Below are 17,354 nucleotides of genomic sequence, written 5' to 3' on the forward strand. Positions count from 1 at the left end.
ATACGCTCAGCTCTGAGGTCTTCTCTGCTCCATTCGGAGCACAGTCATCGGTCCCACTCTTCTCGGTCCTCAAGACTATCCAATCATGACGTGGAGATAGTGGTCAGTAGGCTGTTAAAATCACAGGCCCTAGCAAAAATGTTGTCCAGCCCCCCTCATCAGGTGTCGGCTTCATCCATATCTGCAGTTATTCCTTCTCCGACTCCTTCCTGGAGCTCGGAGCCGGAGTTTGTTGGGGTTCGGGTCGTGGAACTGTCAGCACCGAAACCTTCTGCTTTAGTTCCATCGTCGGCTCTGATCACTTCTTTGGTACCGTCCTTGGAAGGGTCTGGGCACCCAGACTCACTCGGCTCCCAGGGGGGCGAGTGGCATCGGACTCTTGTCAGACCCCGCTGTCCCTCTCAGAGCTTCGGCACAGGTGAGCTCGGCTCCTGCATCAGCTTTGGAGCCATCCCCCTCGGTGCAGAGAGAGATTCTGGTCTCTTCGGAACCGGAGCCTTCTCGGCATCCGAGCAGGGATGCCTTCGAGGTCATGAGGAGTGTGCTGGCCCCTGATTCAGCCCCACGATCATCCCTACCGGCTCCTCCCACTATGGTGCCTGCGTCTGCCTATCCTCCAGACCCCAAGCATGGGGAACCAACTCTAAAGGGCACCCCCTTGGGTGTATCTTCCTCTTCCGAGGCCTGCCTTGATCATTCAGAGGAGCCACCTTGTAAGAGGAAATGCAAGAGGAAGCATGTTGACTCCCCTGAGTCTGTCACATCAGATACCGACTTGGAGGATTTGGAAGGGTCCCCAAGATCCCTCTCTGTAGATGTCTCCTTCTCAGACATCCTTGAGATGCTTTGGCAGAGGGGGAACTGGAGTATCCTAAGCCCCTCCGAGGATGAGTCGGTATTCCTGGATGCGTTTGGATCCCGACCTTCCGCCTCCTGGGCGTCTCCGCCTTTCGACCCACTGATGTCCGTGGTGGCTCGGAAGGCGTGGTCAGCTCCAGACACAGTGGAACCCACCCCAGAAGACCCGCTAAATTCATAACGGCACCACAGGATAAACCGTTTTTGACCAAAGGTGTCCCTGTTGATGCCATGGTGGTAGCGGCGGCCACAAAGAAGGAGTTGTCTGAAACTTCTTCATCTGTCCATCCCCCTAACAAGGAGTCCAGGGTGATGGACAGATATGGGAAGCGGATGTTCTCTTCAGCGACCTTTTCTATGAGGTGTCTGAATTATCTATGCCACTTTACCCACCCTCAAAGGGATCTCCTTAAAGAGCTTGGAGATACCTTCCAAGATCCATCAGCTGAGGGGGGCCCGGGCTAAGGCAGCCTCCCAGCTGGCGACTCTTAATTCAGTGGTGAACTCCTCCATGTTGCTCTAAGGAGACACGCTTAGATGCGGCTGTGTAACTTCGCGGAACCTTAAAGAGCATCTTTCACCAACACCCCCTTTGATGGTTCCTCTCTTTTTGGATCACAGGTGAAGGACACCCTTACCAGGTGTGAACAGGAAGGCAAGAATCTCTCTTCCGTGGGAGTCCATTTTTCCACTCCTTCCAGACCATATCCCAAGGGTCAGAAGAGTGGAAAGATGTGGTTCCAGAAATCTCAGGGAGCCTTGCCAGACACACGTGGTGAGTTCCCATCCAGGGGCAGAGGAGGGAACAATAATAGACACCGCCCTCGTGGCAGAGGGGGTCCGCAAAACCAGGGCAGCAGAGAATCCTTCTCTGAGAAGCCCTCCCACCATCCCTGAAGGGCTCCAGAGGCAGTCTGGGGAAGATTATCACAGTACCCAAGAGCCTGGCAAGACATAACACAAGACAAATGGGTACAGTCAGTTATATCCGGAGGCTACAGAATACCCTTTGTTCTTACTCCCTAATATCAAACAAGTCCCTTCCAGATGTTCCACCCAAACTAAGGGATCATGCAGTACAAGAAATTTCAGAACTGCTAAGAAAAAGGGCCATCCAGCAAGTCCCAGCAGACCAGCAAGGATCCAGAATTTATTCAAGGTTCTTTTTGGTACCAAAAAAGACAGGGGACTGGAGACCCATTATGGATCTCAGCAGACTGAACAGGTCTGTACAAAGAAACAAGTTTCGGATGGTCATGCTAAAGTCCATTATGCCCTTTCTGGGTCAGGACAATTAGATGTGCTCTATAGATCTTTAGGATGCGTACTACCACGTCAAACTGGGCAGATGCTCCAGAAGATTCCTTTGCTTTCGGCTGGGAGCCAGCCATTGCCAGTTCAGAGCTGTGCCCTTTGGTCTCACCACAGCCCCCAGGGTGTTCACCAAATGTATGGCGATAGTTACCACTCACCTGAGACGGCAAGGATTCCAGGTGTTTCCATATCTAGACGACTGGCTCCTTACTGCTACCACCAGGCATCACCTTCTGCGAGCCAGAGACTTCACTATCGAGACTTGCTCCAGACTAGGTATCTCAATAAATTTCAAAAAGTCTGCATTGTCGCCGTGTCAGTCTATCACCTTTATAGGCGCAAATTTAAATACAAAAGACATGTCAGCGAGCCTTCCACCAGACAAGGGTATTAGTGATTTGTCAACATGTACAGGTCTTATTAGCATGCAAGAGAATTCAAGCCAGGTTCGTCCTCCAAACTCTAGGTCTCATGGCAGCAGCTATCGTACTTGTTCCTGTAGCTCGTTTTCACATGAGGATCCTCCAGTGGCTGCTTTTCACCCAATGGTCCTTCCAGCAGCTTCCCATGTCTCACATGATTATGATCACAGAAGCATGCAAAAAGCACCTTGCATGGTGGATGGTCTCCGCATCAGTACCCCTAGGCAGACCATTTGTACCCCCCCCAGTTGCTACGGTTACCACGGACGCTTCCCTCATTGGGTGGGGGGGCATTATCAGGGCAGGACAGTCCAAGGCACCTGGCAACCTCACGAGTACCACCTGCATATAAACATCTTGGAGACGAGGGCTGTGCTTCTAGCGTTGCAAGCTCTTCAGGACTCTCTTCCTACTGGGACCATTGCAATTCAAACAGACAATATGTCAGTAGTCTGGTACATCAACAAGCAGGGCGGAACCAAGTCCTACCCCCTATGTCGAGAAGCACTCAGACTCTGGCAGTGGGCGATCTCTTCCCAATGGTTTCTGATCGCAACGCACATCCCTGGGAAGTCCAACGTCATAGCAGACAGGCTGAGCAGAGCAATTCTCATACCTCACGAGTGGTCTCTGAATCAAGTAGTTGCGGACCAAATATTCTGCAAATGGAGCCAGCCTTGCTGCAACCTTTTTGCCACCCCCTTCAACAGCAAATGCAACAAATTCTTCTCTCTCCTTCCACTTCCTGGACATTCCCCCAGAGATGCTCTAGTCCACGATTGGCCCTAGGGACTTCTTTATGCATTCCCTCCGTTTCCCCTTATTCCAGAACTGATACAGAAAGCTACCATTTTGGGCTGCAAAATGATCCTCATTGTTCCTTACTGGCCTCGACAAATATGGTTCCCATTCCTGCATCATCATCTTCTCGAGCAGCCTTGGACTCTGGACCCAGTTCCAGACCTTCTGATCCATCAATCGGGCGGGCTGCACCAATCCCTGCAATCTCTCCAGCTCACTGCTTGGTTGCTCCACTTCCAACCTTAGCCAGGCTTCCAGATATCTCCCCGTCTGTGCGGGAAATTATTTTATCATCACACAAGTCTTACCACTAGAAAAACTTATGCTAGTAAGTGGAAACGTTTTTCTTCCTGGGCAGAGACTAAGAGTATAGACCCCTTTTCAGCCCCTATACACCACATTTTGGATTTTCTTGCGGAACTCTCATACTTGGTCCGCTTCTGCTACAATTAGAGTTCAGTTAGCTGCAATTTCAAATTTTCATATTGGCCTGTCGGGAAATAATATCATGTTGCATAAGCTGTGTAGAGCCTTTCTCAAAGGGACCACTCTGCTCAGGCCTCCAGTGAGAGATCCTCTACCTCCGTGGGATCTAAATTTGATTTTAGCTTCTCTAATATTGCCTCCCTTTGTACCTGCAGCTTCTTGTTCCCTGAAGTTTTTATCTTAGAAAACTATCTTTTTGGTAGCCATTACTTCAGCCAGAAGAGTTTCGGAACTGCAGGCTCTTTGTACCCGTCCTCCATACCTAGTGTCACACAATGATAGGGTCGCTCTCGGGACTAATCCTTCCTTCCTTCCTAAGGTCTCTTCAGAAAATAATTTGAATCAGTCCATAGACCTTCCTGTGTTTTTTCCCAACCATTCCAACAGGGCGGAATATAAGTTGCATCAGTTAGATGTTCACAGGCAACTACGTTTCTATTTACATAGAACTAAAGGATATCAGGAAATCAGACCAACTTTTCCTGTCTTATGCTGAGGGTAAACAAGGTCTTCCAGTCTCAAAAGTAACCTTGTCCAGGTGGTTGACTTCTATCATCACATTTATCTATCAACTGAGGAATAAAGATTTACCTGGTAAACCAGAAGGTCACTCCACCAGGGCTTTAGCCACTTCGGTGGCCTTTCAGGCTAGGTTGCCAATGGAATCTATTTGTGCTGCGGCTACGTGGGCCAACCCACATACTTTCATTTCACATTATAAGTTGGATGAGGTTTCCAGAAACAGAGCAGATTTTGGTTCCACTGTTCTGAAGAGTTTGTTCCGATGAGCCACCCAGGATTTTAGGTGCTAGGGACGCTGTCCCAACCAGCAAGAATGAAGGTGAGATAGACAACTTAACATAAAGAAGTTATGTACCTACCATAACGTTCCATGTTAGTTGTCTTCTTCTTGCCTTCTTTCTTGCGTCCCACTCTCCATCCCCTTATCCTTGTAGACCGAGAAGAGTTACTTATTTTTTTTTTTCACTGGCTGAGTCTTCTCTGGCTATTCCTTTCTGTCTAGTAGCCTCTCTGGAGGTTTTATATATTCCAGGATAGGATCCTTTCCTTATTATGTCTGCAGTTAGACTTACCAAACGAGATCTGGGTATCTAGCACCAGGTATCATGGGATATGGGGTGGCCTCGAGCCAGTATGCAGCTCTCGAGCTTTTGAAGATGGCCGAGTCGGAGCCGAGGATCGGCTCCAAACCCAACCAGCAAGAAAGAAGGTGAGAAGAAGACAACTAACATGGAACATTATGGTAGGTATATAACTTCTTTTTTATGACCTAGCCATGAAATAATTTAATTTCAGTTATTTTTCTAAAGTTTTGTTGGACTGAAGTTAACCTCCTGTATTCCAGTTTCCACTGTTAAAATATACATTCAAGCAGTTACAATAGAGCATGTGCATTTCTGTTCTTTTCCACTATGGTACACTGTGGATACATTTCAAGCACCTTACAAAAACCTTTTCAACACACATTTCTGTGCCATCAGTTTGATATACATATGACATACAGTTATAATACATTTGTAACACAAGCATCTTATATGAATCATGTTGATATTCACAAATGGCATATAATTATTTACAAAATTCTAGATAGCTGGGCTACCAGCATCTCATTTTGTCACACAAGGCACAGGAGATCTCATTAATCTTGGCAGAGACACTCCACCTAAATCAGATTTCCTCCAGACAATTCCTCAGAATCTTGGGGCTAATGACATCCATTATTCCAGTGCTTCCTCAACCAAGGCTTCACATGAAGAAACTCCAGAGGTTCCTCAAATTGGTATGGTCTCAGCATGTCTACGCTCTAAAACACCTAATTCATCTCCTCCCTAGTCTAAAGAATGAGCTCCAGTGGTGGATTTCACAACTTTCTCTAAATCCAAGTCTTCCCATTCACCCTTTGCCACCAACCTTGGTCCTATTCACAGATGCATCAGACATGGGTTACAGGCGGCCTTAGACCTCCACACGGCTTAAGGAAAGTGGTCTCCCTCCCAGCTGAAGGACCACATAAATGTGAGAGAAATGAGGGCATTGCTTTTTGCCCTCCAAATGTTCAAGTCACTTATCAAACCAGGGAGTTTGTGTGTACACAGACAACATGATGGTCTTGTGGTACATAAACAAGCCAGGGGTACCAGATCCTATATCCTCTGCAGACTAGCCATGCAGATGTGGGATCTAGCTTGCCTTCAAGCTGCATCTCTCCAGGTGGTGAACAGCCCTTCCGGACAGAAATACTGTGGCAGACGCACAAAGCAGATCCAGAACACAAGCCCACAAATGGATGCTTCACAGGGATGTTTTTCTGGACATTGTCCACCAGTGGGTTATTCTAGAGGTAGACTTGTTTGTCTTTCCCATCAACAAATAGCTCCCTCAGTTTTGTGTCAGAGAATACCATCCTTGGGCATGGAGAGTGGATGCTGTTTCAATCACGTGGAAGGGAAAATTCCTATATGCATTCCCTCCCCTTCCACTCATTCCGAAAGTCTTACTAAAAGTCCAACAGGAAAAGCCAAAAATCTTGCTGGTGACTCCCTATTGGCCAACACAGCATAGGCCCCCCCTTCTCTTTCACCTTGTCAAGGGCAATCACCTCAAGTTACCCCACAGAGTGGACCTGCTAACACAGAAGAAGGGCTCACTCCCCCACCCACATTTGGAAACCCTCCAATTGACCCTGTGGTTGATGGAGCTCTGATACCATTCAGACACTTTACTCTGAGGACGTGCTTCAGGTCCTGCAGGAGGCCAGGAAACCTACTACTAGAAAATCTTAACTTCTCCAAATGGAAGAGGTTTTCCATCTAATATCTAGCTAGGAAACAGGACCCATTGAAGGCGGATCCACCTATGGTCCTGTCCTATCTGTGTGAATTGCTTAATGCAGGATTAGCATACTCTTCCATTAAAGCTCAATTCTCTATCTCTTCTTGTCTGACACTACTCCTCCCTTAGCTTCCAGATTTGAAGCTAAGCAATTCCTCATAGGTGTCCTTCATATCAGACCCCCAGGAGACCTGTGGCTCCATACTGGGATCTCAACTTTGTGCTAGGGAAATTGACTCAAGCACCTTTCAAACCTGCTTCTTCTAGTTCATTTAAACATTGCACTTGGAAAACGGTCCTCCTGGTGGTCATTACCTCTGCCAGGCAGGTCTCAGAGTTGCAAGCTCTTATGCCCCTCCTCTTGTTTTTCCATAAAGACAGGGTCTCCTTGCAGACCAACCCCTCTTTCATGCCAAAGGTTGTCAATGAATTGTCCTTAAACCAGTTAATTCACCTGCCAGCCTTCTTTCTCTCCCACCAGAACAGTAGTGAGAGGATCCCGCACACCATGGATGTGCACAGCTCAAGTTCTACTTATATAAGACTAAACCCTTAAGGAAAACAGACCAGTTATTTGTGTCTTTCAACCCCAGGGCTCTGGGATTGCCTGTGTTTAAACAAACCATCTCCAATTGGATATCCAAATCTATTGGCTTTTGCTACGCTCACCACGGAAAGGTTCTTACTGGCTCAGTCAAAGCTCACTCAACCAGGCAGTATCTTTCTCAGGGGTTTAGATACCAACTCTATCCCAGAGGTTGCTACTTGGACCTCTTGGATAGTAAGAGACTTTGATATACTGGCAAACGTCAGAGCGTCACCTTGGCAGGCAACTCCCTTATGTCAGGAATACTGCAATAGAAAAGCGGACATCTATTGTTATAGTTCTTGCACAACTAATCTTTTTCTGTATTGAAAATATATTTATGCATTTTCCACATTTCTTGTCTTCAGTCTGATCCTTCTTTTTTTTTTTTTTTTTTTTTTTTTGGCATATTCAGTTGCTGCCTGAATCTCATCTCTTTCTGGTTTGATTTCCATTCCTACTTGAAAAATATGCTTCTGCTAAACTAAGCAGGGAAGTCATCTTAGACTTATTCTCATGTTTTAAAATGTTCACTACGTTTGGATCTTGAGGTCAGCAGATATGTATGTAGTCCTGTGATTGCAGAGCTATACATGTAATCATTTTGAGGAGGTCCATACCCCCCATCAGAACAAGGAATATATAGTCTTGGTATACACTGATTTTTATAAATCATTTGATTAGCATGAAGCATCCTTTTTTTCCTGTCCAACCAATCCAGCACCTTTTGGGGCCAGTCAGTCACTCCAAAACTGTAAGTTAGGACAGAAAGAGAAAATTAGTTTATAGCTTGGACTTTATTCCTAGATGCCAGCACTGTTTTCAGTATTAATTTTAGTCTTCTAAAATATTCAGCACTAATTTTTATTCACATTAGTTCATGTTTTATTGTTGATCATCAATTCCCAAATATTATATACTCCCTCTTGCTCAAGTTCTTTTATATCATATTCCTGTCCCAAACTGATGATGTTCTTCATCTCACATTGCTGCAGTCCTTACATATGGGGTAGTCCGCTGTCCTCGGTCGGCCCGAATACCAAAGTATTAGGCTGACATCGGTCAAGGCGCCTTAGACTGACATCAGAACGTCAGGGTACAAAAGCGCATGACCGACGTCATATCCTCAGTCTTTTTTGCCGCATGGTCCGATGCAGAAGCAGCATTGCAAGTGCCGTTCGGCGTTCTGAAATTTTTCGAGTTCGGAGTTTCAGACCGAATCCAAGTTGGCTAAGTACCCCGTTGGGGAATATTTTGTTTTTTTCTTGCCTCAGTGTATTACCGGATGTCAGAAAAAGTGAATAACTGTATTTCTTGTAGGAAACAGATACCGCATAGGGATTATTATTCTTTGTGCATTCCTTGTTTGGGGCCTGAGCACGACGTTGTTGGGTGTCGCTTTTGTGCGAGGTTCAATAAGCGCACTATTAAGCGAAGGTTAGATTGTGCTAGGCTGGTCTTCGGTAAGCGGTGCAATTATAATATGCCGTCGGATTCTCCGACGCCCGCTTCTTCGAAGAAGCGCAAAGACAAAACAGTTAAACCCAGGCAAGATGAGTCATCCGTCCCGGACACCGGTTCTTTAGAGGCTTCAGTGGAGCCGGTGGTTCCGACGGAGACTTCTTTGGAGTCTCAGGGGGAGACTTTGATTTTGCAGGATGTGGCCTCTCAAGAGGCAGGTCAGGCTGAAGGGGCTTCTCAGGTTTCTGTACTCCCCTCCCTTCCTAGAGTGGTTAGGCCTTCTCCTTCTGTTTCCAAGGCTTCTCCCAGAGGCAGGCCAGGTTTAGCTTCTGTTGGTGTCACTCCTAGTTCAGCAGGGTCTGTGCCTAAGAAGCACATGCTTAAAATGGCAGAAGATTTGATTACTCTGATTAGAGGTTCTTTGCCCCCTCCTGATAAGAGGCCTAGGGTGGAGCCAGAATTGGGAGGTTTTGAGCAGGCTTCGGATGTTTCAGAGTCTTCGGCTGAAGACTTGCAGGAGTACTCTCCTTATTCTGATTCTGATGCAGATGATTCCACTCCTACTGCTTCTCCTCCAGAGGATTTTTCTTTTCAGAGACACTTCATTCTATGAGGGAGCATTTTAAGTGGGAAGGTCAGGACTTCTGATTCCGGAAAAGGCTTAGGGAATTTTGCTTTTACCCCAACACAGGCCCTTGGCTATACCTCCTGTTCTGGATGTTGTGGAAGATGTGTTTTCAGAGGCTTCACTTAATCCTGATTCTCTGCCTCCTGCCTGTTAAACCGGATAGGTATTACAGGGTACCTGAGGCTCATAAATATCTTTATAAGAGTCCTAGGGCGGACCCAGAAACTATTAGTCAGGGACCTAAGGGTGTTAAGGCTTCTGTGGTAAAGAATCCGGTTCCTCTAGATAAAGAGGCCAGAGCTTTGGATAGATGGGGAAAGAAGGTCTATACTTCTTCTACCTTAGCTATGAGGGCTTTGAATTGCCAGTTTCATATGTTGAAATATCAAAACTTTCTTCTTTCTCAATTGAAGTCTAAGGTGGATGCTCTGGCGGAAGGCATTGAGTGTAAAGAATTACAAGATTTGGTGCATATCTCTGAACAGGTGGGTAAGCATTCATTACAATGTGGTTTTGATGCTGTGCAGGCCTCGTCTAGGGTGGCTGCCACTGGTTCAGTTCTTCGCAGGCATGCCTGGCTGAAGGATCAGAATTTATCTGACCATGTTAAGACAAGGATTTTGGATGCTCCTTTGCAGTCTGATGTGTTGTTTGGTTCACCTGTGGAGTCAGTCTTGAAGAAGATGGAAGACAAGGCTAAGTCTATGCAGGCTGTTAAAGATTTTTTGCAGGTTCAGCCTCCAAAGTTTAGTTGGAATTGGCCTGCTAAGGGGTGGACGTATCCCTCTTATGATTCTCAGTCTAGGGGTAGATCTAGACGTGGTAGGGGCAGAGCTCAGGGTTCTTTCAGACCTAGAACAGGGAGTTCACCTGCACAATCTTCGTGTGAGGGCAGGGGCCAGTCCTTTCGTAAACAGGCCCAATGACCTACTTTTTCAGCTGCCAGATCCTTCTTGCTTGGCAGCACCTTTGGGAGGAAGGTTGGCACTCTTCAAGGAAAATTGGATTTTGATTACCCAAGACAAATGGGTATTGGATATCATACACCAAGGTTACAAGTTTTATTTCCATACCTTGCCTCCTTTCAAAGGCATGCCAGACGTTCCTCCGCAGCAAAGACTAGAGGCTCACAAACAAATTTCTCTACTACTTCAATTAGGGGCCATACAACCGCCCCTCTGCCAGAAGTGGGCCTAGGATTTTATTCTCGCCTGTTTCTAGTACCAAAGAAAGGGAACACGTGGAGACCAATTTTGGATTTATCTATCCTCAACACATATCTGGACATTCCCAAGTTCAAAATGTTGACGTTACATCAGCTTTTACCTCTGCTGGGCAAAGATCACTGGATGGTGACTCTGGATCTCAAGGAGGCTTATCTTCATGTTCCTATCAGGCTCAGTTGCAGGAAGTATCTGCGTTTTCGAGCTGGGACTTCTCATTATCAGTTCTCTGCATTGCCCTTTGGCTTATCTACTGCGCCCAGAGTGTTCACGAAGGTTCTGGCTCCAGTGGTAGCTTTCTTCAGGCTAAGAGGAATACAAATCTATCCTTATTTGGACGATTGCCTGATTCTGGCCCAAGGAAGGGACGAACTTCTTCATCATTTACAGTATGTGATGGCAGTGTTAAGATGCCTGGGGTATTCTGTGAACGAAATAAAGTCCAGTCTAGTACCCTCTCAGGGCATGTGCTTTCTGGGTGTGAGACTGAATACAGCATCCCAGATGGCCTTTTTGACCCCGGACAAACAAAAGAATCTTTCTCTTTACTTCCACCAATTGTCTCGTCAGTCCAGGCTGACTGCAAGGACAGTCCTTCAAGCCTTGGGGTTCATGGCATCTTGTATTCTGGTACTTCCCAATGCCAAACTGCATATGAGGAAGCTAGAATGGTATCTCAAGAATGTATGGACACAGCACTGCCAAGATTTGGACACTGTCATTCAGATAATACCTTGCATTCAAAAGGAATTTTTGTGGTGGGCTCAGGAATGTCACCTAAACAAGGGACTCTCTGTGACCTGACCAGAGGCGAGTCAGATTCTAACGACAGATAACTCAGACAAAGCTTGGGGAGCTCATCTAAATGGAAAATGGGTACAAGACACGTGGCCTGCCAGACTTCAACATTTACATATCAACTTGAAGGAGATGTTAGCAGTCCAGTTTGCATTGATAGCTTTCAAGGATTTACTTCTTCCAGGGCAGGTGTTGATTCAAACAGACAACACAACTGTCATGTGGTACATCAACAAGCAAGGGGGGACGCATTCATATCCTCTATGCAGACAAGCAATGATTTTGTGGGAGACTGCTCTCAGTTTACAGCTAAATCTTCAGGCAAGGTTTCTGCCAGGAGCACAGAACTCCTTAGCAGATGTGTTGAGCAGACAAATTATGGATCCCCACGAGTGGAAATTGGATCCTCATGTATTTCAGAAATTGACAGTGTTATGGGGAACTCCAGACATAGATCTGTTCGCTTCTCCACTAAATTACCAGCTGCCAAAGTTTTGCACAAAAAGGTTTCATCCCACAGCTTGGAAAGTGGACGCTCTCTCATTCAATTGGAGCAATCTTCACGTGTATGCCTTTCCACCTCTGCCTCTCCTCCCAAAGGTACTCCTGAAGGTCAGACAGGACAAGCCAAACATGATTTTAATAGCTCCGGATTGGGCTCGACAGCACTGGTACCCATTACTGAGAAGTCTGGTACGGAAGCCTCCATGGCCGTTGCCTTCGATTCCTCACCTGCTGTCTCAAGAGAACAGTCATTTACTCAATGTCAAACTTCACTCTCTACATCTAACAGCCTGGCATATTCTGTTTTAAACCCTGGAGGGTCTCAGCTTCCACAACAAGTTTTGAATGTTATTTTGGAGGCCAGAAGGCCTAGTACAAGGAAAGTTTACGCAGATAAATGGAGGAGATTTTTATTTTGGAGTACAGCAAAGGACTTTGATGTTTCTAAACCTAATTTAAGTGTTGCTCTTCAATACCTTACTGAGTTATTGGACAAAGGTTTGTCCTTCTCCTCTATAAAGGTTCATGCTGCAGCAATCTCTGCTCACTATGACTGTGACCCACCATTATTTTCTCATCCTTTGTTTAAGCAATTCCTTAGAGGGGCAAAGAATATAAGACCCCCACGTGAGCTCCTACTCCTGCTTGGGATCTCAATTTTGTGTTGGAGAAACTCACTCTACAACCTTTTGAGCCTGCAGCAACAGCAGAGTTGAAATATTTATCATGGAAGACTGCTTTTTTGTTGGCCATTACTTCTGCGAGAAGGGTTTCTGAATTACAGGCCCTTATGGCGGTTGAGCCTTTCTTAATTTTCCATAAGGATAGGGTGTCTTTGCGTACTAACCCTTCTTTTATGCCTAAAGTGGTTTCTAGTGTGGCTTTAAACCAAACTATTCATTTGCCGACTTTTTATGCAAACCCCCAAAATAAAGGGGAGAGGATTTTGCACACTTTGGATATACACAGACAGTTGCGATATTATTTGAGCAGAACTAAAGGGTTCAGGCAGTCTCAGCAGTTGTTTGTTTCTTTTGCTTTGGGTTCTCAGGGCAAACCAGTTTCAAAACAAACTATTTCTAAGTGGATTGGTTTTTGTATTACTTTCTGTTATTCCCATCATGGTAAGGAGATTCCAGCTGGGATTAGGCCTCATTCCACTAGGGCTACTGCCACTTCTACAGCTTTTTAAGGGGTGGCTACTAAAGATATTTTGGAAGCAGCTACTTGGAGTTCAGTGCATACTTTCTCTAAGCATTACCACCTTCCACTTTACTCTAAATCTAGGGCTGGATTTGCCACTGCAATTTTACAGGGCATTTTGGCAGCCCCTAATGCTTTTTAGTTGGCCATCCTCCCTTACCTCTGCTTTGGGATTCTACCCATATGTAAGGACTGCAGCAATGTGAGATGAAGAACATAGTACAGTTTTGTACCTACCATAAATGTAGATGTTCGAAGATCCACATTGCTGCAGTCCAATTTACCCTCCCTCCTTCCCCTCTGTATTTAGAGGTGGTGGTGTGGTTTGGGTTGTACATATTGTAAATATGGTTAGTGCAGGGGTGGTTGGTTATTTTTTGGCTTTAGCCTTTGTTGTTAGGGCCTTCTGACATCTGGGGCAAGAAAAGACTGAGGATATGACGTCGGTCATGCGCTTTTGTACCCTGACGTTCTGATGTCAGTCTAAGGCGCCTTGACCGACGTCAGCCTAATACTTTGGTATTCGGGCCGACCGAGGACAGCGGACTACCCCATATGTAAGGACTGCAGCAATGTGGATCTTCGAACATCTACATTTATGGTAGGTACAAAACTGTACTTTTTCTCAGTGCTGCAGCTTTCCTGCTTTAAAGGTTGCTGTTGCACATTTATTGAGACCAAATTACATTCTTATATCATCTGAAAAAGTTTTGACTACTTGTGCTTTCAGTTCCTCATATGATGAACTATACAGTTTTAAATTATCCACAAAAAGAACATGAGAAGTATTTACACTTTGTTGTTTTCTCTGAGCTAAATTGTAGCCATGACATAATCTGTTAAGTAGACAACTTAATGGGTTAAGGCTAAGGCAAAAGAGCAGCAGTGACATGGAGTCACCCCGGAATATCCCCTTTGAATTTTTATCCCTGGAATGATAATTTGTCCTTTGTCATGGCTTAACTGCAAAGGGGTTTGCCATTGTTTCACAGTCACTGTAATGAAATTGATCAGTGTAGGGTGAGTCTTATACATTTTTAAACACATTTTTTATCCATAAATGTGGGATACTGTCAAATGCTTTGTTGTAGTGGGTCCATGCCATACTTAGTTTCTTCCCCTTTTTACAGTTCTCTGTTATGACTTTAACAACAAATGATCCTTTGTTCCATATGACTTTATTTTGTTACCCCTTTTGTTGTATTGCCATGATTGAGTTTTCTAAATGACTGTAAACTCTTTATGCATCAATTCTATAGTATAATTTATACATTATTGGAAGGCAAGCTATTGGTCTATAGTTTTTAGGATAGCTTTGTAGCTTCCCTCTTAAGTAGGAGTATAGTTTTTCCTGTTGCTAACCAGGTTGGTGTTTGTTCGGGGTGCACATATAAATAGTTGTTACCCATGGCTAAATCTTCATGTAAAGAAGTTAATACTTAGCCATAAGTGAAGTACTGCATCTGGGCCTGCAGTTTTCCAATTAGGAGCTTTTCTTAACTTTGTTTCAATCTCTCTGACTGTTACTTCATCCCATTTCATATCCTTGTACCATCATCTTTGTTATGTTCCATAGGATCTTCATAGATATTTCTCCAAAATGCATCTGTTTCTTCTTTTCCTTTTTTTTCTTTTGTGGTATTTCAATTTCTTTTTCCTTGTTTCCCAATTCCCTATAAAACTTTTTTTGGGTCATCAATAAATTGCTTATTTTGTATTTTTTCTTATATATTTATCTGTATATCTTCTAAGTTTTTCTGCCTGTGCTGATATTTTTAGTTTATTTGTGATAGTGCATGATAGATCCTGATCTGTTCTGATACTGCACTTTGCTTTTATCACGTCTATCTTTGTTGTTCTTTTCCTTCTTCTGTACTCTTCCAGCAATGACACTTCTTATCCTAATTGCTTTACAATTTTCTCTCTTCAACACTTCCATGATGGCATTTGATTTCTCCCCTTCCTTTCCCTTGCTACCCTTTGTTTTTCTGGTAAGACATTACCTGTTATTAATTTAGTTGCACAGTAATATATTCTATTTTATTATGTATATTGCATGAATCCCTATAAACTGTCCTATTTATTGTGTTCATTTGTTTTGTCAAACGTTAACTTTTTGGTTTTATTGATTTTCTGTAGTCTTATTGCTTTCATTGATCTTAATATGCCTATCCATCTGTATTAAATCAAGCAACTCTTCTCTTAGATCATTTTGTTTTACATTGAGAACACATTCTTTGTTCTCCGTTTCCTGCAGGCATTCTATAGAAAGTTCCATAGCATCTTCCTGGGGCACATTTTCTTCAGTTTCAACCTGTGTCATCCATTGTTGTGTCATATGGGAACTCACTGGCCTATCACTCCACAATATTGACTACTTCAGACTTGCCACAATTTCCTGTTCCTTCCCTTGCTGTGCAACTCCAACTGAAATTGTGTACTGGTTTCCTATGGAAGGCTCCAAAGTATCTTCGTATGGCAGCTGGTCAGATGTTGCCTGCTCCACTGTTTTCTCATTAATTTGGGATCCATTGCTCTATTGTGCTGTGATGTTATCAGAGTTAGATTTTCTACACTAAGTCCTTCACTTTGCAGGTAGTCCATAACCTCAGATGTTATGTGATCCTATCTCGCCTACATTCTGTACTGATGGGCTCGGGGCCGATCCCTCGGCTCCGACTCGGCACGCTTATGCTATAGAGCGAGGCCTCTTATTGGCTGAGCTATCTTTATCCCAGAATGCACCACCACTAATCCCCCAGATCTCGTTTGCCGCTTACAACGCTTAGACGTGGTCTCAACTTGGCTGGGCTAAGTACTATTTATTTAGGCTTTTTTCTGTCAGAAATTTGCTTGCTTTAAATCCAAAAGCTGTTTTAACAGCTATTGTTGTCATACGAGTGTGTATTGATTAGTTTTGTTGAGAAATTCGTGTTTTTTCCTGTCAGGGAAGGTTTCCCGTTTAAGTTAGAGGGGCCTTCCCCTGTTGCTTTACTTTTACTGTTTCTTCGTGGGTCAAGTGCCCGTTTAAGTTAGAGGGTCTTGACTCTCTCTGTCTTGCTGTGTGATTTCGTCACTGTACTGTGTAAAAAAAAAAAAAAAAAAACCTTTTATATTATTGTTATTGAACGATTTAGTTCTTGTATTTCTCTTTATACAGGTATGTCCAAAGAGCATAGACCCTCCGGGTTTAAAAAGTGCACGAGGTGTGGTTATAAAATGTCCATAACGGACGACCACTCGTCGTCTATTGCTTAGGCCAAGCACCTACAAGAATCTTGTAGCGTGTGTCACGCCTTTTCATCAAGAGTCCTCCAGGAGAGGAAAAACAAATTAATCCTGAAGGGATTAATTAAGCCATCCTTCGAGGAGGCTTTATCTTCCTCTCCTTCTCCTTCAAAAAAGAAGAAAGCGTCGGCTCCGACCAGTCAGTCGGAACCGACTGCTAAAAAATCTAAGCAGACTTCTCCATCGGCTCCACGGACTTCGGAGCCGAGGGCGGAACGGTCTGCCTCGATGCCTCCAGCCTTGACCCCTCTGGTTTCGGAGCCGAGGACTGGGGCATCGAGAGGCGGGTCACCTTCATCGGCTCCACTGATATTGGAGCCGATAAGGGTTACCGGCTCAGACTCTTCCCCCTCGGAGCCGAAGTCCTTATCAGCACCGAAGGAAATTGCCTTGAGATCTCCCTCGGAGCCGATAGTGGTAGAGTCCTTTCGGAGCCGGTCCCCGAGTCCTTCAGAGCCGATGGAGAAATCGGTTCGGGCCCGATCAGTATCCTCTAGATCATCCAAGATGTCTGATTCGGACATCGACAGGGTGCTCCTTAGACTCTTCCAGTCTTCAGTGTTCCAAAAGCTAGTTTCGGCTCCAGCCCATTCGGCTTTGGAGCCGATGGTCCACTTCCCTACTATGGTTCCTCCTCCAACAGCTTTGGCACCGTTGGAGCCTGTGCTGGTGGAACCGGTGGAGGTTTTAGGGTCGGGCCCGACCCTTGCTCCAACTCCGGCTCTTGGGTCGGAGTTCAGTACACGGACTTCTTCCGTCGGCCCTGGGGGGGAGGCTTTGGGATTGATGTTTTCAGTCCCAAGTCTCCCTCTTGGTGCGTCGGCAGTGGGAGTGCCGTCCACTGTCGTGGCCATGGAGGTGGGACCCTCCCAGGATTCTGGTGGTCCCACCTTCAGGGCTATGAGGAGTGCGTTAGCCAAATCTTCCTT

Source organism: Protopterus annectens, chromosome 4.part0 (assembly GCF_019279795.1).
Source record: "Protopterus annectens isolate FY-2018-M chromosome 4.part0, PAN1.0, whole genome shotgun sequence".
NCBI lineage: Eukaryota > Metazoa > Chordata > Ceratodontiformes > Protopteridae > Protopterus > Protopterus annectens.